The sequence below is a fragment of the Erpetoichthys calabaricus genome, chromosome 5 (genome assembly GCF_900747795.2).
Source record: "Erpetoichthys calabaricus chromosome 5, fErpCal1.3, whole genome shotgun sequence".
Lineage (NCBI taxonomy): Eukaryota > Metazoa > Chordata > Cladistia > Polypteriformes > Polypteridae > Erpetoichthys > Erpetoichthys calabaricus.
The window spans coordinates 122,397,118-122,417,702 of NC_041398.2; positions in this window are offsets into that span (position 1 = coordinate 122,397,118).

A 20,585-nucleotide genomic window follows, 5' to 3' on the forward strand; every position below is an offset into this window, starting at 1 on the left:
TACTTTAAACTAGAACGTCGTACCAGACAAAGATGCCCCTTGTCACCACTGCTATTTGCAATTGCCATTGCACCACTGGCAGTTCACTGTCGAAATGCTTATCAGATAAAGGGGATTATCAGAGAAGGACTGGAACAGAAAATTGCTCTATATGCAGATGATATGGTTTTGTATATATCAGACTCACAAAATACTGTGCCTGCAGTCTTAACAGCACTTACAGAATTTCAAAAGATCTCTGGTCTCAGAATTAATCTGAATAAAAGTGTGCTCTTTCCAGTGAATTCTCAAGCATACAATATTAGATTGAACATCTTCCCTTTTATTATTGCAGATCAGTTTAAATACCTAGGGGTAAATATCACAAGTAAACATAAATCTCTTTATCAACAAAATTTCGCTGTCTGTATGGAAAAAATTAAGCAAGACTTGCTTAGATGAATATCCTTCCTAAGCTTCTCTTTTTATTTCAAAACATTCCAATATACATCAATAAATCATTCTTTAAGCAATTAGATTCAACCATAACTTTATTTATTTGGAACCTAATACAGACGATGGCATGGCTCTGCCTAATTTTCAGTTTTACTACTGGACAGCAAACATACAAGCTATAAAAACCTGGACACAAATAGGTGAACATACACAGGCTTGGTTAGCCATAGAAATAAAATCCTGCAGTACATCTCTATATTCCCTGCTTTGTGCCCCAATAAATGCAAGTTATTGCCAATATACTAATAACCCAATTGTTCTTCACTCACTCAGAATATGGAACCAATGTAGAAAGCATTTTAAGATGGAGAATCTTTTATCTGTGGCACCTCTGCATGAGAAACATCTTTTTCAATCCTCGCAAACATATGCAGTTTTTAATATCTGGAAAACATTTGGGATTAAACTGCTTAGAGATCTTTATATAGACAACATCTTTGCATCCTATGAACAATTACATTCTAAATTTAATTTTCCAGCAACACATTTCTTTCACTATCTTCAAATTAGAAACTTTGTTAAACAGAACCTGCCCGATTTTCCCCATCTCCCACCTTCCTCTGTGCTGGAAAAAATATTGCCTAGTCTCGAGGACTCTGCCAGCATTTCTGCAATATATAAAAAATATTTTACAGTCCCTCCCTTTCAAAGATCCAAGAGGACAATGGGAAAAGGATCTCTCACTCAATTATATATCAAGCACATCTGTCTCGCTTGAAATTGTCCAAAATATTTCCAGGGCAAGATCCAAACTGTGAACATTGCAATCAAGTTCAAGTCTCACTGGGTCACATGTTCTAGGCCTGCACCAAATTAACATCATTCTGGACAAAAATTTTTAAGTGCCTCTCAGACAGCCTTGGTGTCACAATCCCTCCTAATCCACTAACAGCTGTGTTTGATGTTCTTCCAGATGGGCTTAAAGTGGAGAAGGACAAACAAACTGTGATTGCCTTCATTACACTATTGGCATACAGACATATTTTGTTAAACTAGAAGAATCCTAACTCTCCTCTTTTAAGTCAGTGGGTAACTGATGTTTTATATTATGTAAAATTGGAAAAATTCTAATTCTCACTTAGAGGATCTGTGCAGAACTTCTTCAAAACCTGGCAGGATCTAATTAATAATATTTTAGAATAAGCTCTTAAAGCACTGCAATCTCTATGTGCAGGGCATTTCTTCTCCATTTATCTGTATCCGCCTATTAAACTCTTCAATTTATTTATTTTGATTATTTTTAAGTTTTAATCCGTTGACCATGCTCTCTTTTTCAGGGGTGGGGGTGGATTTGTTTTCAATCCTATTTTTTGGGGGTTTTTTTTTGTAAAAATGTATCTATTTGTATGGAATGATTACAATAAAATCAATAAAATTTAAAAAAATATTTAAAATATTAAAATTTTGATGTCAAAAAAGCCCAAAACACCACAAAACAATGAAAATACAATGTGTATCCGTCTGTTAGTTTAATTACAGTTTTAGAGTCACAGGTTGCTACATCGGGTTTAAGGCAGGAACCATGTGTGTACTTAAAGTACAAAAAGATTTAATCTAGGATCCTCTGAACAGAAAAAAAAAATTGAGCTTCACAGGCTGATATTTAGATTGGATCAAACATATATAGTATATGTACAAGTTCTTTAAGACATATCTTATAATTAGAATTGTTATTTTTCCAGGGTTTTTAATACTATATTTCTAACATTGAATGTGTTTGAGCCAGTTCAATAACAGTTCAGATAATGAATTGCAGAGGTTTGAAGTTGATTTAAAAGAAGAAAAAAATGTTTAATTTATAAACACATAATTCTTAATTTATTTATTAAGAGACTTAACGATAGACAAATAATTAGAGAAATGTAGCTTTCTCAGCTTTTACTAAAAATGGCAAATCTTAAGTTTAAAGGTGGTTGGAACTTAGTTCAGAATGATGTCCAAAGTGGTAAAATTGACTTGCGAAGCACATTCCTTAATTAAAGGCCTTAAGAAAAGTTTTTTTAACCATCGCTGCACTACTTGAGGTTCAGAAGACGATAAAAATTTGGTGAAGACAGCGTTTTTAGCTATTCTGAAAATATTACCTGGTTGATGAAACGTAAAGGTAAAATTCTGATTTCAGCTGAATTCCTGTAAATGAATTGAGATTTATAGTCTGAGTTTGCTATCGACTGATATATAGGGTGGTCCAGATCTAATTATGCAATTTTCATTACGCTATATCTTATTAAGTTTATTACATAGAGAATTCACAGCACCTGCCCTGCACATACAGTGGTGTGAAAAACTATTTGCCCCCTTCCTGATTTCTTATTCTTTTGCATGTTTGTCACACAAAATGTTTCTGATCATCAAACACATTTAACCATTAGTCAAATATAACACAAGTAAACACAAAATGCAGTTTGTTAATGGTGGTTTTTATTATTTAGGGAGAGAAAAAAAATCCAAACCTACATGGCCCTGTGTGAAAAAGTAATTGCCCCCTGAACCTAATAACTGGTTGGGCCACCCTTAGCAGCAATAACTGCAATCAAGCGTTTGCGATAACTTGCAATGAGTCTTTTACAGCGCTCTGGAGGAATTTTGGCCCACTCATCTTTGCAAAATTGTTGTAATTCAGCTTTATTTGAGGGTTTTCTAGCATGAACCGCCTTTTTAAGGTCATGCCATAGCATCTCAATTGGATTCAGGTCAGGACTTTGACTAGGCCACTCCAAAGTCTTCATTTTGTTTTTCTTCAGCCATTCAGAGGTGGATTTGCTGGTGTGTTTTGGGTCATTGTCCTGTTGCAGCACCCAAGATCGCGTCAGCTTGAGTTGACGAACAGATGGCCGGACATTCTCCTTCAGGATTTTTTGGTAGACAGTAGAATTCATGGTTCCATCTATCACAGCAAGCCTTCCAGGTCCTGAAGCAGCAAAACAACCCCAGACCATCACACGACCACCACCATATTTTACTGTTGGTATAATGTTCTTTTTCTGAAATGCTGTGTTCCTTTTACGCCAGATGTAACGGGACATTTGCCTTCCAAAAAGTTCAACTTTTGACTCATCAGTCCACAAGGTATTTTCCCAAAAGTCTTGGCAATCATTGAGATGTTTCTTAGCAAAATTGAGACGAGCCCTAATGTTCTTTTTGCTTAACAGTGGTTTGCGTCTTGGAAATCTGCCATGCAGGCCGTTTTTGCCCAGTCTCTTTCTTATGGTGGAGTCGTGAACACTGACCTTAATTGAGGCAAGTGAGGCCTGCAGTTCTTTAGACGTTGTCCTGGGGTCTTTTGTGACCTCTCGGATGAGTCGTCTCTGCGCTCTTGGGGTAATTTTGGTCGGCCGGCCACTCCTGGGAAGGTTCACCACTGTTCCATGTTTTTGCCATTTGTGGATAATGGCTCTCACTGTGGTTCGCTGGAGTCCCAAAGCTTTAGAAATGGCTTTATAACCTTTACCAGACTGATAGATCTCAATTACTTCTGTTCTCATTTGTTCCTGAATTTCTTTGGATCTTGGCATGATGTCTAGCTTTTGAGGTGCTTTTGGTCTACTTCTCTGTGTCAGGCAGCTCCTATTTAAGTGATTTCTTGATTGAAACAGGTGTGGCAGTAATCAGGCCTGGGGGTGGCTACGGAAATTGAACTCAGGTGTGACACACCACAGTTAGGTTATTTTTTAACAAGGGGGCAATTACTTTTTCACACAGGGACATGTAGGTTTGGATTTTTTTTCTCCCTAAATAATAAAAACCATCATTTAAAAACTGCATTTTGTGTTTACTTGTGTTATATTTGACTAATGGTTAAATGCGTTTGATGATCAGAAACATTTTGTGTGACAAACATGCAAAAGAATAAGAAATCAGGAAGGGGGCAAATAGTTTTTCACACCACTGTAGACATTTCACTTAAAATTCTTTTTGTTGCAGATAGATAGCAGCACCTGCCCTGCATTCCAAAATGGCGGGGAGACACTTTCCATCCCCAAAAACTCTACTTAAATTAATTAAGTAATGCAAAATAATCATGAAATAAGGTTGTTTATTTGTACAACGTACCTGGTGTCAGAACATGGTTCTGACTTGTATTTGCTTAATTTCTGTGTGAATACCTATATTTCCTGAATGAAGGGCATATGAGAGTGTATGTAAGTCTTTGATCATTTGGCAAGCAGTTGACCTGAGGCTGCCCTTTAATTGGTTGCTTTCAGACTCTGTGCCCCCTGTACACTCCCACTTTGATTGGTATTGTTTTAGGGTTTTTTTAATCTGATGTGATTGGACAACAGTCAATACACTATTTTACTTTCACGTCAGTGTTTCACAGTTCACACCCACTATTAACGTAACTATGAGATGAGCGAGCGTGACTTCACGGAAATGGCATCTTCAAGAGGAACTTCAGAAATCAAAGAAAATTTTATGAAATACCCCTTCATAATCATTCACTTAATGGAAAAAAAGAAGAAGATAAATGAGCTTGGACCGGACACAACTGACTTAAGAATTCAGCAGCAGGCAAGTGATCAAGGACGAGCTTACACACAGACTTTTTCATCTCTTGTTATAATAAATGGAGTTAGCTAACTGGATAGTGCCTTCTTTTGTTTTACCTGTTTGCTGTTTCAAAGTGTCAGAACATTGTGGACAATAAAAGGAGTACGAGACTTTTTTGAAAAATGCAAGTGGCATGAAAATACCCCCAGTCATCTAGAGCAGTGTTTTTCAACCAGTGTACCACATCACAGTGGTGCGCCATGAGGACTACCAAGGTATGCTGTGGCAATAATAGTGTAGCACACTTGGGTCAGAACCTGAGAGGGAAAAGCTCTGCAGGTGGTTGAGATGTGACTGAAGAGGATAGGTCCACCTGTAGAAGCTGGCATTAAAGCTCTGTGATCACTATGTTGCAGACACAACACATAGAGCACTTCAAATGCTTCTCCAGGCTGCTAGAGTCCATCTACCCTGGGTGTGTGGTTACCAACGAGCCTCACAACGCTGGTGGATAGTGGACATATGAGTTGCCTCTGAGTCAGAGAGGGGCGGGCAAGAGGGCAAAGCATCTTGGAGGTGCCACCAAAGTGTTCACTAAGTGCCATGTCTGTGAATGCTGATCTTAGAGCTGCTTTTTTACTTGTTTCTCCAGTAGTCCCCCCTTCAGGCAGTTGAGCAAGTGTATGAGATATATACTGTATGAGTTTGTGCTTAGTATGATAGCAGTGTGCCTTAGGATGATTTTGGTTACAAAATGTGTGCCACTACAGAAAAAAGGCTGGGAAACTCTGATATAGACAATAATATGAGGCCAATTTTTTGGCAGGCTTGATGAAATGACTCAATTTAATCACAAAGTAACTGAGAAATTTTTGGCTTGAAAGAAGGGAATGCAAAATTTATGTTCAAAGAAATATAGGTATCCTGATCATAAAGGCAGAATAAGATTTAGGTTAGCTTTGTCCTCTGGGTGTAGTACAAAACAGGATGGGGGGTGGGCAAGTTATGTTTTAAGATGTGGAGGTCTGTGGATCTTACAGTGTGAATTTGTGCCCAGGTGAGGTAAGCCAGGCAAACTTGCATAGGACTGGGCAGACTGACAGCAAGTATAGAATAAAATTAGAGTGGGAGTGACACTATGGGTGTGGTGAAGGATACACTGAGATGCAAGACTTCAGCAAAATCAAAGGCCTAGTGATTGTATGATATGGATTTAAGGAATATAGTGAAAATTGCCAAAGTAGCAGAGGCAGAATAAGTTGTGGATTGGACTTATGCTGTGGATGTGTTATAGACAGCAGTGCACATTATTGGAAGATTATGGAGGTGGTCGGTGCAGACATTATGGTGTGGGGTTTGGCAGAATGGGGAACTGGGCAACTTGGCAGAGGACTGGGCAAAGTAGAAACAGGTGTAGCATAAAATTTGGGTGGCAGGTGCACCTGTTCCTTTCCACATCTACAGGATGAGTTACTGTATGGGAAGAAGAAGGATACTGTGGATGTCACAGACTAAAGTTTTGGAGCACAGTAGAAATGGGAAAAGCAGGCATCAGATTGGGCAGTATGCTGGAAAGGGTACAATACAATTTAGCCTGGATTTGTCCTATGGGTCTGGTGCTGGACAGGCCAAAATGTGCATTGACATTATGATGAGGATCACAAGAGCTTGTGGAATGACCAGATAGATAGATAGATAGATAGATAGATAGATAGATAGATAGATAGATAGATAGATAGATAGATAGATAGATAGATAGATAGATAGATAGATAGATAGATAGATATGAAAGGCATTATATAAGTAGATATATGTGAAAGGCACTATATAACAAATAAGTGCTGCTTCAGTTTGTCCCCCCAAAAACTGCGCCCCTGCCCAATTTTTTTCACCAGCTGCCATTGGTATGCACATTCTCATTTTATGTATTTTTTTTCATGTGATCCATTTTTTCTCCCACATCCCAAAGATGTCCAGGTTTAGTTAATTAGTGACTCAAAACTGGCCCCTTTTAACTAAGGGTAGGTGATTGAATAAGTGAACCCTGCAATTTAATGGCACCTCATCCAGTTTAGATTCCTACCTAGCATTTAGTTCTGTTGGAATAGTCTTCAAGCAACACCACTATGAACTGGAATAAGTGGGTTCTCTAAGAGATGGCGGTTTTGATTAATAAGGGAATATATTTAACATTATCTGTAGATTTCAAAAAGTTTTCTTCATTGTTCTGTTTGTCATTAATTTTAGAACACACTGTTTCATGATCCTAAACACCTTTTTTTAACCTATCATCTAATTAAAAATTGGCGTCTTTAAAGTTGTCTTACACTTTACCAATTTCTTAGCAAAATACATTAAATGTATTTGATACTGGAACAAGACTGGCTAGAATTATTTGGACATCAATTATGTACTACCCCACTTCTAGAGAGGAAAGAACAAATAATGTTAGATCAGACTTGAAACTGAGAACAAATCTCATGTAACTAGCACACCCGCTTACTACAAATGGCCACATGAATAAAAGATAACCTGGAAGTATAATATGCCTGCTATTTGATCTGCCTGTCATTGAGCCATTAATCTGGTAGCATTCTTGTTACTAGTACTACTGCAGCTTTAAATGTTGTGTTATAATTGCAGTGACCATACACAACAATTCTACAGATTTTTAGATGCTTATTTTTCAGTGTTAGCCTAAAACATGTCTAGGTTTATATATAAATATTACTATTTTTTCATTATTTCCCTTTTTGTACTTAAAACTACTTTCTTGAGTTCTGGGCTAACCAGCTTCCCTTAACACATGTACCCCACTGTACACATAAGAATCAACTATTCAATAGATTATGATGATGTTTCTCTTAGCACGCCTGAGGCATTAAGTGAAGGTTTCATGATGACAGGTTCAACATTTGAAGAGAGGATTAATTTCAGCACCATTATGTACACACATAGGTACCAGCTGTGCCATGTTATTGACCGTCACAACACATATCATCTCACTTATCACAAATTATAACACAACTAGAAATTTGAAATAGTATATCTCAATAGAAATGAAGGATATTAAGTTATGTATTAGTGTTGACAAAAGTTATGTATTAAGTTAAAGTATGTATTAGTGTTGACAAAAAAAGCAGTAATCAGAAAGCTTTTGCCCCCTGCACAGATTGACCTGTTAAAATCATATGCTAATCAATCCAGCTGAATATTACCAATTACATTTCATTAGGAAGGTGATATTATGTAATTTTCTGTCTGGTCCATAAGGCTTATTCTCTCTTGGACAAAGCTGGTGGCACAGTGAGGATTATGTTTTTTTGATTTTACCAGTGTCTTCAATACCATCCAGCCATTTCTTTTAAAGGGTAAACTCAGAGATATGCAGATGGATGAGCCTATGGTGTCCTGGATAAAGGACTATCTGTCGAGGAGACCATGGTTTGTGACTCTCAAGGACTGTGCCTCTCATATGGATGGAGCACCACAAGGAACAGTCCTCTCTCCTTTTATCTTTACCCTTTACAACACAGACTATGAATGTAACACAAAGTCATGTCACTTGCAGAAAAGATGACTCTGGACTTACGGGGTGTATCGATAAGGGGGATAAATACAGAGTATAGCAGTCAGGTGGAGAACTTTGTTTCTTGGTGCAAAGAGAATTGTCTGCATCTTAACATCAAGAAAATTAAGGAACTGGTTATTGACTTTCACCACACCAAAGCACTTCAATGTCTAATCACTATTCGGGGAGAGGTTGTAGAGGTGGTGCACTTAACAAGTACTTGGAATTCCACATCAAAGAGTGGTTGAACTGGTCTTGTAACATAGAGGAACTATATAAGAAACAGCAAAGCAAGTTCATTGTTTTTCTTAGGAGACTACATTCTTTTAATATGAATAGCGACATCTTTCACATCTTTTATAACTCAGTAATGGCCAGTGCAATTTTCTACACTGTGGTTGTGCCAGTCTGGTAATATCACTTAAAGAGAGACAAACTGAATCAACAAGCTAATTTAAAGGGCAGGCTCAGTTATGGGATGCATTCTGGACACCCTGGTAGCCTTGGAGTGCTATTATGTACAATGCAGTACATCCTCTCACTGACACACTGACACTGAGTACTTTCAGCCAACGAATTATTCTGCAGAAGCGTGTCAGGAAATGCAACTGGGGCTCCTTTATACCAACAGCAATTCCCCTGCATAATGCCTACCTGGGACTGTGACTGTCAAGTCAGAAGTTTCCTTTCTTTTTTATTGTTTTCCTTTTTAGTCATTCTGGTATGTGTTCAGACTATGACCTATCTATCTATCTATCTATCTATCTATCTATCTATCTATCTATCTATCTATCTATCTATCTATCTATCTATCTATCTATCTATCTATCTATCTATCTATCTATCTATCTATCTATCTATCTATCTATCTATCTATCTATCTATCTATGTATCTACAGATATCTATCTACAGTATCTATCTAGCTTTTTGTAGAATTCAAAAAGGAACTTTTTTAAGTGATTAAACAGTAAAGAAATTATATTTTACAACAGTAATTTGGCCAGTGCCTGAACCAGAATTTACACCCAGAATTTGTACTTTCAGATTCCAGTGGTAATAGGTATGCCAGCCACCCGGTGCTAACGAAGGACCTCTGAAACCATCAGTGACATTTGTACAGCATATCATGAATATTTTACAATGGGTCCATTATTGGCTGCAATACAATCTATTAACTCAGAGTTACACCAAGTCCCACCAACGAGTAGCACAAAAAGGAAAAAAAGGGACAGGCTTAATAACTGCCAAACAAAATAACTGCACTGCAGTTATGGAAGAGCAATGACAAAAGGCAATATTACCAGCTCAGCAGCAGTTCTAAAAAGCACATGCTGTACTAAAATAGCAAGTTTATTTTTTTATTTAAAAATGCCAATGCTTTGATTTAAATGCCAAGACTGAGGTATTAATACCTAATTTTAATAGCTGGAGCATTCTGGAATTGATATGCCTCCAGAAGTACATTTATTTTTCATTCTAAGATTCTAAAGAGACCTATATCTGAATATTAAATTGTATTTTCTGGAGGAAAGGTATAGTATTAAGAAATTCTGGAAGGTAAGAAGGAGGAGGGAGCCGTAGCATTTACAAATTTGGATGTCAGAAGAAGGATTTTAAAGTTACCTGTAAACTTAACTGGAAGGCAGTGTTATGATTTAAGAACTGAAGTTATATAATACTCTTTCTAGTTATGGTCTGTGAAGCAGTGTTTTGAATTAAGCATTAAATATTAAAACAGGCCTTGAATTAAATTAGTTTTGCAACAATCTACAAATTAAGAAAAAACTTTCATTTTTTAGTATTTGTAATTGGTGAAGGAAGACTTTAGAAATGGTTTGATTAGCCCAAATGAATCGAGGCTAATTTAATCAAAAGTCATCAGTACTTCCTTGTTATTTGGAGAATTACCTTCTTCTATAGTAAGTTTTTGTTTTTTTAGAATTGAAAGGTACATTTCACTCATTCACTATTTCACATCTACAAAGAACTTACTTAAATAAACTAACTGAAAATGCATTTGTATTAATAAAAAGTGCAACTCATTGTCATTATTATATTTAATAATTACATTTTCTGATGGCAACCAATGAATGAAAACCAGAAACTGAGAGTGTGATACCATATATCCAATTGCAGATAGGAAGGTGAGAGAGGGGTAGACAGTGAACTGGACAACACAGTCTTTGTGTTTTCAGATCTCTATAATTGCAATTTACTAGCAACATTTTTCAGTACTTGCCATTAAGTATATTGAATGGGTTAAACTCCAGCGGTTCAACAACCAAACATGCTGCATCAAAAAAGCAGAGCATAGAAACTATTTGTGCCTTACATTTAACCACAGGGAGCACAGGGATGATACTGACCCAACAGAAACAAGAAGCTGAAAGATGTTTAATAATCTTATGTTAACAGAAAAAATGTAGAACAAATGTATCAACTGTTCAGGAGACAACAGCAATTATTGATGAAGTACTGACTGATAATGTATAATACTAAACCCAAATGATGTGCTTTCTAAGTTAAAGATGTACTCAGACTCCCAGAATGTAAAGTACAACATGTTGGCTTTGCTGTAATAAGAGTCACCGGGTTAGTTTAGAAACCTATGACACATTAAACAGGTTTTCCAATGATTTTCAGTCACAGCATTCATTTACATAGCCAGTCACAGACGGTGGTGCACTCCTGTGAAGTCGATCATCTAATGTGACATATCTAACAACTGACAGCAACTGATCAGTGACCGCCAAAGACAAAATTAAATAGGATTGATTTTACTGTTAGTCAGAGGGGCAGGTTGTTTATGCAAGAGAGCAGACAACTAACTGAGCCAATGAATCCTCATCTGGATGTTCAATGCATAGAACATAGCAATGTGGAATAAGGAGCACATGTGTTCCGGACCTCACAAACAAAATATTATTTTTTCCTTTCTGTTATGTAAAAAAGATGGCTCGTATTTTTACATACAGTAACAGAATGGAAAAAAAGAATGAAAGGGCAGAGGTTGCAGCAGATCTTGCTGCAGCTGTCAACCCTTCATAAAGTGCCACTCAGTCAGGCAACATGCTATAGGCTGTCAGAAAAAGAGGCAAGCAGGCGCTGGAAAATCAACGCTCGGTGGGTAAATTTGACATAGGCTGTGATTTTCAGTCATGTATTTTGACATGGTTCAGTGACTGCGATCGGCAAATCTGACATGCCCCACGAAAAAAGTCACATAATTTGACACTGGCTTAACACAGAGAAGCATTCATCCTGAGTTAATAGAACCAACGTTTGTATCAGAGGATGATATTACTTTTTTTCTGTTCACAGCAACACATTTAATCATCCTTTAGCTATTTGTAGCTTAACTATATTGTAACTAGCAATTCAATGTCATGAAGATGAAATCAGTCTTCCAGAAACTGTACAAAGCATATTATCATGAATTTTATCTGTGCACCCAGTCAGCACCTTCACAGATACTTATGCAGCTGTCCACCTTTCAGAAAGGCTAGTGTCATTAGAACTCACTTCAGTCAATGGCTCCTGCTATTGATTTGGCAGTGTGCTCAGCACAGCTTAAAAATGATGTACCCGGCTGCTTCTGTTGAGCCGCTGTATATCTTTTGTGGTTGGGCTTGAACATTTTCTATAATGACTTAAGAACTATTGACAAACCAAATTATGTTCAAGACTATGCAGAAGAATGTTATGATCAATAGTAATAAAAGCTGCTAAATGCCAAAACCATAATAATCCCCATACTGATGTACCATAGGACATACATACATGGCAAAATAAAATTAAATGATCTGGGACTGATGTGGTAATATTAATGTACCACCCCAGTTCTGTGGCCTTAGTCTATAATGCATGAATTTCAGAAAGGTAAAGACATCAGGCAAAGTTTTAATTAAGGAGATGGTGTCTGAATTGCAGAGGACAACATACGGTACATGAATGCATGTGCTAAAACAGCTGTTGGCATAACACTTTCTCAGACTGTGTTTGAATCTTGGCACGGTAACTGCCTATGGGTAGTGTCTACTGTAGTTAAGGCGTGGAGCCACCTCTCGAACCCTCAGGTACCACTCTGATGACCAGGTGAAAGTATAATAACTATGATTTATTTTATTATACTGTGCACAAAGCACTACACACACCACACTACTCATATACTCAATAAACTATTCAATAAACCAATCCTCCTCGCTCAGACACGTCGCCACCCTACCTCCCAGCTCAGCTCAGTGTTCTGGGCTTCCCATAGTCCTTTTATAGCTCCTGACCCGGAAGTGGTTCCAAGCCAAACCCACAAGTCCGTTTTCCTTCCGGGTCAGGGCAAACAGTCCTCTTCTTCATCCCGGGAGCACGTCGCTTCCTCCACTCACGTGACTATGATGCACTCCCGGGTTATAGGGCACGCAAGAGCCCACTAGCCCCCCTACAGCGACTCCTGGTGACCCCCAAGGTATCCAGCAGGGCTGTGTCACAACACTACAAAGTCCATGAGGCCCTGCTGGAACTCTGGGCACGAATATGCTGTCCGGAGGGCTCCTCCTAGCGGCCTGGGGGTGAGGGCCGGACTGGAAAGCCGGCAATCCTCCACACTACACATTCTTCCTCTGTGAAAGTTTTTATTTGTGTTTTTCCAGAATTTTTCCAAAGTCCCAAATCTATAAACGTTGGCCTATTTAACAACTCTACATTGACTCAGCATGAGTTAGTGAGTGAATATGTGTGCATGAATTTACCGTATCATGGACTGAAGTCCTGTCTTGTGCGGGACAGATTGTGGACATTTTTCACACCATTTAGTAGCGAACCTGTGTCCATGTTGGTTTGCTCCTATAGTCCAAAGACGTTCAGCTTAGGTGGATTGCCGATGCTAAATTGGCCCCTGATGTGAATGTGTATGTGGGTTTGACCTGTAATGGAATGGCGCCCTGTCAAGAAATTGTTCCTTCCTTAAATACTTTGCTTGCTGGGGTAGGCTGCACCTTCCCCTGACCGTGCTCTGGATAAGCGGATATAGAAGATGAATGCATGACACATGCATATATGCAATTTAAATATACGTATTAATGTGAGAATTACTTTATATTAAATACAGTACGTAGGGCTAGGCTTAATTTTTTATTTTTTCCACAAGAATAGCTCCTCACTAAAAACTGCCCTCAATTTAAAAAAAACAAGCAGAAGGTGGAGAGAGAGAGAGAGAAGAAAGATGGCAACAACATTCAAGGTCATAGTAAATGCAGATACCTTTCTGTGTGGATTTTACACGTGCAATGTAATGCTGGTCTTAGATCTAATATCTTTAGTGCTAAGTTAGACTGTAACTTTTTGTGAATCCTATTCCGTTTCTGTTAATGGGAACATGAGCTAAAGTTATCATCATTTTGTTCGCAGTGCTACAGGAATTTCTACCAGCATCAATGTTGTTTTATTTTTTCATTTTATATCCATTTAAGGGCAGGTGGACTGTGTTCCATGCGGTTTTGCCTGCTTTACTGTTTGCTATTATGAAAAATTGAATTTAATGGTTCTTTCAGGATATTCATGTGTGTATGTTTTGTGAGGTTAAAGGAAGGTTAGTTATTTTTCATTTACTTCATCATTGTTTTGCAATGATTGTTGTATCATCGTTCACATACGTCTTTCATAATATTCTTGTTTTTTTAATAAATAAAAATGTCTGTAATTATTCAGTGTAAATGGAACTGTTGTATGGCTGACAAAGACTTGATGTTGTCCTATACCAGATTTAATTTAAACAATTATTGCTATTAGTTTGAATATTTAGAAGTAGCAATATCATTATCTCATTGAGTTTCTGTCTGGCTCCTTTTCTTTTTTAAAATATTTTTGAGAGACAGAGCTGGAGGTAGCAGAGTTAAAGATGTTAAGATTTGCATTGGGTGTGACGAGGATGGACAGGATTAGAAATGAGTGCATTAGAGGGTCAGCTCAAGTTGGACAGTTGGGAGACAACGTCAGAGAGGCGAGATTGTGTTGGTTTGGACATGTGCAGAGGAGAGATGCTGGGTATATTGGGAGAAGGATGCTAAGGATAGAGCTGCTAGGGAAGAGGAAAAGAGGAAGGCCTAAGAGAAGGTTTATGGATGTGGTGAGAGAGGACATGCAGGTGATGGGTGTAACAGAACAAGATGCAGAGGACAGAAAGATATGGAAGAAGATGATCTGCTGTGGCAACCCCTAACGGGAGCAGCTGAAAGAAGAAGAATTGAGAGACACCACAACCATATTCATGATTAATTATACACTTATCAGCATGAACCTATTAAATATAAGTAGGAGGCAGTATTATTATTTATATTTGACTGATAGCTTTATCTAAGGTGACTTACAGATTTAGGATGCAGTATAGCTGTTTGCTTGAATATTTTTTTCAGTTCCCTCACCACTAATATCTCACCTAACAGAAAGAAGAAGAGATGTTTAAATTATTAAATCAGTCATTTTGAAACATGCACATTTCAGTTCAGGGTCTTGGGTAGCTGAACCTTATCCAAGTGTCATTGGGTTCAAGTCATTAGTGAGGCACATTCACTCCTCTAGAGCCTCCAATAATGCTAACTTGCACATCTTTTTCAGGCAGGAAGAAACCAAAGTGTACAAAAATCTACACAAACACTGGAATAACATGCAAACTCTGCATGGTTTCAGCCCCAGAATCTAAAACATTCATGATGATGTGCTAACCACTGAAGCACTATTTCACTGACTTCCTTTTAACAGTAATTTTAATTTTGCTTAAGCTATATTATGATGAAAATATCCTCTGGTAGAATACACATATACAGTATTAAAAAATACACAATTGGTGGAATTTACCTGGAAATGCAATATTTGCAAATACTACCTACAACAAATGTGCATCAACTTTATCTTTCACTGATACTGTTCTCATTGGCTGTATGCCAAATATAAAATATAAAGATTTTTTTTTCTGATATGCAAGTGACATATTTTTCTTTATAGAGCTTTTTCATGCTATATTAAACTGAGACTGTTTTCATTAAAATGTGACTCCCACAGGCCACAATTGTATGTATGCTTAGTCTCTAGCCAATTAGTTATTTTGACAGTTTTATTAATGCTCATATATTGACTGGTTGTAAGAGTTTGTTTTGTCCTTAGTATTTCTTTCTTCACAGTTTTAAAGAAGTGCAGCCGAGATCATTCGTTATCTGTGGAGTTTGTGTGCTTATTTCTATCACCTCTTGCACTTTTTTTAAAAAACAAGATGACTGTTTGGTTTGTATTGGGTTTAGTTTTAATTAAATTTACTACTGGGACAAAAAAATCTATCTATCTATCTATCTATCTATCTATCTATCTATCTATCTATCTATCTATCTATCTATCTATCTATCTATCTATCTATCTATCTATCTATCTATCTATCTATCTGCCTTTTTGTAGAATTCAAAGTGGAACTTTTTAAGTGATTAAACATTAAAGAAATTATATTTTAAAACAATAATTTGGCCAGTTCTATTGAACTCATTAGAAGTACTACCTTAAAACTCACAATGATTTTATTATTGTAAAGTTACAAAACAAAACACCAAAAGCACTTTTTACTTTATGGACTGCAAATTCTTAACAGAACTGTAAAAGATGAGAAATGGATTCATGAAGTAAAGGTGTAGTACAGTTTCTTTTCCATGTCAAAACCGTATCATTTTAAATAAAGACTTCTAAAACATCTGTTCATTTTTTAACCTGTTTGTGCAGTTCAGGGTAAATGGAAGCTGAAGTGTATCATGCAAGCACCAGAATGAGGTGCCAGTCCAGGCCTTTCCACACACATACACTTTATATTCTCACCCTCACACCAACTGAACCAAACCACATTTGAAAATCAATGTAATCTGAATGGGTTTCTGAAGAAAGCTCAAGTACCTGGTAAAAAAACCACTTCAATTACAATTAGAATGTGCAGACACAGAGTTATGGATCAGAGCATTGTCTGTAAAAAGATTGCATGTTCCTCCCAAGCTGGTATTGTGTGTAGTGTGTGAGTGTGTGTGTTCCACAATAGACCTGTATCCTGTCTAGAGTTGGTTCCTGTCTTGCCCGTGATGCAGCCATAATAACTTTGTGTTAACTAAGAAGAAGCTTGCAGCAGCTTTGTGCACTTGGATTATAGGGTTGTTTTGGGTTTTCCTTCTGACCTATGACTAATAGATGGAAAGCTAGAAATTCTAACAGAAGGTACCATACCATTGTAGCAGTGCTACTATTAGTTAAAACTGCATCTCCCGGCAGTCCCTGTAGGGGCTGTTGGGGTCGAAGGTGGTCAGAGGGGGTTAAAAGGGGGTGTTTTTTGTTGTTGTATTTTGTGTTTCGTTTACTTGTCGGACTGCCTTCTGTTAATTAAGCCATATTTAGTTGCGGTGTCCTGGATTGTATTCGTTGTTGGGGTCTGGATCGTCTTCTGCCTACCTGTGTGCTGAGGACTGATTGTGGATTCATGGCTTTCCCACAAGTATAGGAGCACTCCTGAACCATCCATCCGTCTTCACCCTTACAGTGTCTACCGGTAGGGCTGTTTTTTCATTCCCTTTCAACATACAGATCACTGGACTTGCTCTTGTCATCTCTCATTACATCCGGTGTGGTTTTCCATGGACTTTACTGTGTGGAGTTGTGTTTTCGTGTTTAATGTAATATCGCCGTAGGGGTACTGGGGTGGTATTATTGTTTTCATTTATATCATTTAATTTCATTATATTCTTTAATTGTTGTTAGTTCCCAGCGTGCTTTATTTTGTCTCTGTTTGTGAGTGTGTGCAGGTTGGGCCAAGGCTGGGAGCGTCCCTGGGATCCTCCATAAAAATAAATAAATCACCGTCATCTTGACAGTGTGAATCTTAGCAGCACCAGACTGCTACACCATAACATTTTTAAGCCGACTTATTCAAAGCCAGGTTGTTGGTGGGGCTGGAGCTTGAACTTTTGGGAAAGATACAATAAAGCTTAATGTCACCAGCTTGTACTTCCTGAGCTGAGGTATATGAGTGTGAAATGAGCTAATATTAAACAGAGTTTACCTTCACTGTTACTTCCTACAGATTTAAATTTCAACACTATAAATATATGAAAAATCAATCCATTTACTAAATCTGCTTTTTCCATTCCAAAGTTATAGAGCTCTCAAGCCTATTTTGCTGGTACTGTCTGTAAGGTGAGAACATTCTTGGATGCAAAGCTCCACACTCATGAACACAGAGACCACTCGTTCACACCACACTAATTTTAGAGTCTGCAGTTTATCATAAAAGAGTGTCTTTTGAGATGTGGAAGAAATGTACAGTAACATAAATAATACAGGGGGCATACAGAAAGAATGTAAAGACTCCACTGTTATAAGTGCAAGAACTGAAGTCAAGTCCCAGTAACTGTGGGGCATTGTACTACCTCTAGTAGCACTGTGCTGCCCAGCATAAATAAAAATGATATTTAAAATCTCATGCTGTCAAGATAAAACACAGAGAGTCGTGTCAGGGTGTCATTACTCAATGAATAGATTAATAAGCAGGAAGAGAGGTAGAATTATACATAATTACTTTGGATTAAATAATTAAGGTAATGTGCAAAAAAATGCATGCAAGCTTTGAAATCAAAGATACAGTAACTAAAAATACCACTGAAGTTTCTGTGAACTTCTCAATTTACAGTATATATTAAAGCATTTGTCTGAATACTTGCTGTAGTACATTTACTGCATCTTTAAAAAAGCAAACAAGATAAACAATTTGGAAACAAGGTTAACATTGATATAAAACTGAAACTTTAATATTTCTAAGCAGGTTAATAAAAATGTTAGATATCTCCTTAATAAAGGTTTTGTAAGTAGTTTTCAGTGCATCCATTTTCTTAATTTGCTTATCTCCTTATCAGGATAATAGAGACTAGCACTTACTGGTATAAGGCTTCAAGTGGCACCAGATTAGTTTAAGATAACATGCAACATCCACACAGAAAGCCTTCCTGCTCAGATCAACAAGTCCTTTGCAATGGGACTTACATAAGAATAGATACATAAATAAGAAATTTGACAAATGAGATAAGATCATTTAGACCATCAAGCCCATTTGCTTATGTAATAGCTAAGCTTTCGCAGTTTCTCATCCAGATTCTTCTTAAAGGTTTGTCAAGATTTCTGCTTCAACTACATGTCTCAGTAGTTTGATCCAGACTTCCATAGCTCTTTGTATAAAGAAGTGCTTCCTAGCTTCAGTCTTAAATGTGCTTCCCGTTAATTTCCACTGAGGTCCTTGAGTATGTGATTCACCGTTATGCTGAAACGACATTGCTGGATCTGCTTTATTAATGCCTTTGAGGATTTTAGATACCCAGATTAGGTCCCCACGGAATCTCCTCAACTCGAGACTAAACAGGTTTAATTTTTGGAGTCTGTCAGAGTAGGACATGTCCTTAAGTCCTGGGATGCACTTGGTTGCTCTCCTCTGCACAGCTTCAAGTGCTTCTATGTCTTTCTTGTACCATGGTGACCAGACCTACACATGATACTCCAGATGCAGACTTACTAGTGTATTATATAGTTTGAGTATTATTTGGCTGCTGCCTTCCAGATTTTCCTGGGCTCCTTTCATGTGGCTTCATGTGCTCTCCATGTGCTCTTGGCTACTCTCGGCTGCCTCTTTGAATTAATCCAATGCCAGGATCCTACTAGAGGCTCATCAACTGTGACACACCCAGCACAATAATACCTTTTTATATCCATTGAATTTTCCATTGCCTTATTCTGTGATTTAAACTGAGTACATGTCCAGTGCAACTTACTAAATCAGAACTATCATTCATTTTTCTTTATTAGTTCACATGTCTGACTTGCTTCTGCATGATTACTTATCTGGGAGTTTAAATTATCTTTCTAGTTCATAAGAATGTCATTAATATTCAAAATATTTTTCTGTTACAATGTGTACCATCATGATAGCTGCATTATCCATACCATGAGAAAAATAAAATGAATTGTAGAATGCTGGCCTTAAATATTTCTAATAAAGATATAAAGCTACATCTCCCTGATTGACTGACTGACTCACAAGAAGTTTTTAATTATATGCAGACAACATAGGGAAAAATGTGTTGACTCTAAGGTCAAAAAAAAATTCCAGTCTCTCTTGAAAGTTAAAAAAACTGAAAGACCAAGAAGATTAGCAATTTGGGGGAGCCTCATAGTAAAGTTGTTGTTCCTCTGAATCCAGAGTGCATGTTAATCTGGGCATATTCCTTAGGGTGGAGAGCCTGCAGCAGACCCAAGGCATACTGGAGGGATAATATATCTTGGCTGGTTTGGGAATGCCTGGGAATTGCGCAGAAAGAGTTGGAATCTGTAGCTGGGGACAGGGATGTCTTGATTGACCTGCTTGGCCTGTTGCCACTACGGCCCTCTCCAGAAAAAGTGATTTAAGATGATTAGAGATGTAAATTACTTGTGTAAATTATATAGGTAAATATTTGTGCTACTGATCCAAGTTATTTGCAGATTTTAATCAATTATCGTCTACTTTCTGATTTTGAACAGCTCTACAATCAATCAGTGAAATTTTCCAAAGACATCAGCTTTTTTTGAAGGCAGATGCTTATTTCCACCAGCTAATTTTTCCTACGAAACTAAACTGTTGCTTCTTTATTATTATACATTGTTCATTCTCTCTTATATGGTTAACTCACTTTCATGGTACATCTTTTCAAATTTATGCAGAAATGTACTATTTCTTCTTAATATACTGTAGCTGTTGATACCTGCCATTTTGTCTTTTGTTGCAACTGTATTTCCATATCCTGTCAAACGTAGTTATTCATTTGCTCCTCTACTTCATTATTCTCATGTTTTTATGAATATTGTAGTCTGTTGATGCATTCTTTTGATCTACTGTTGTTTCAATATCCCTACCACTTTCTTTGACACTCCTTCTCCCAGCACAAATGGTGACACTAAAACTATTAGTGGTAGACAGCTAATTATGGATTA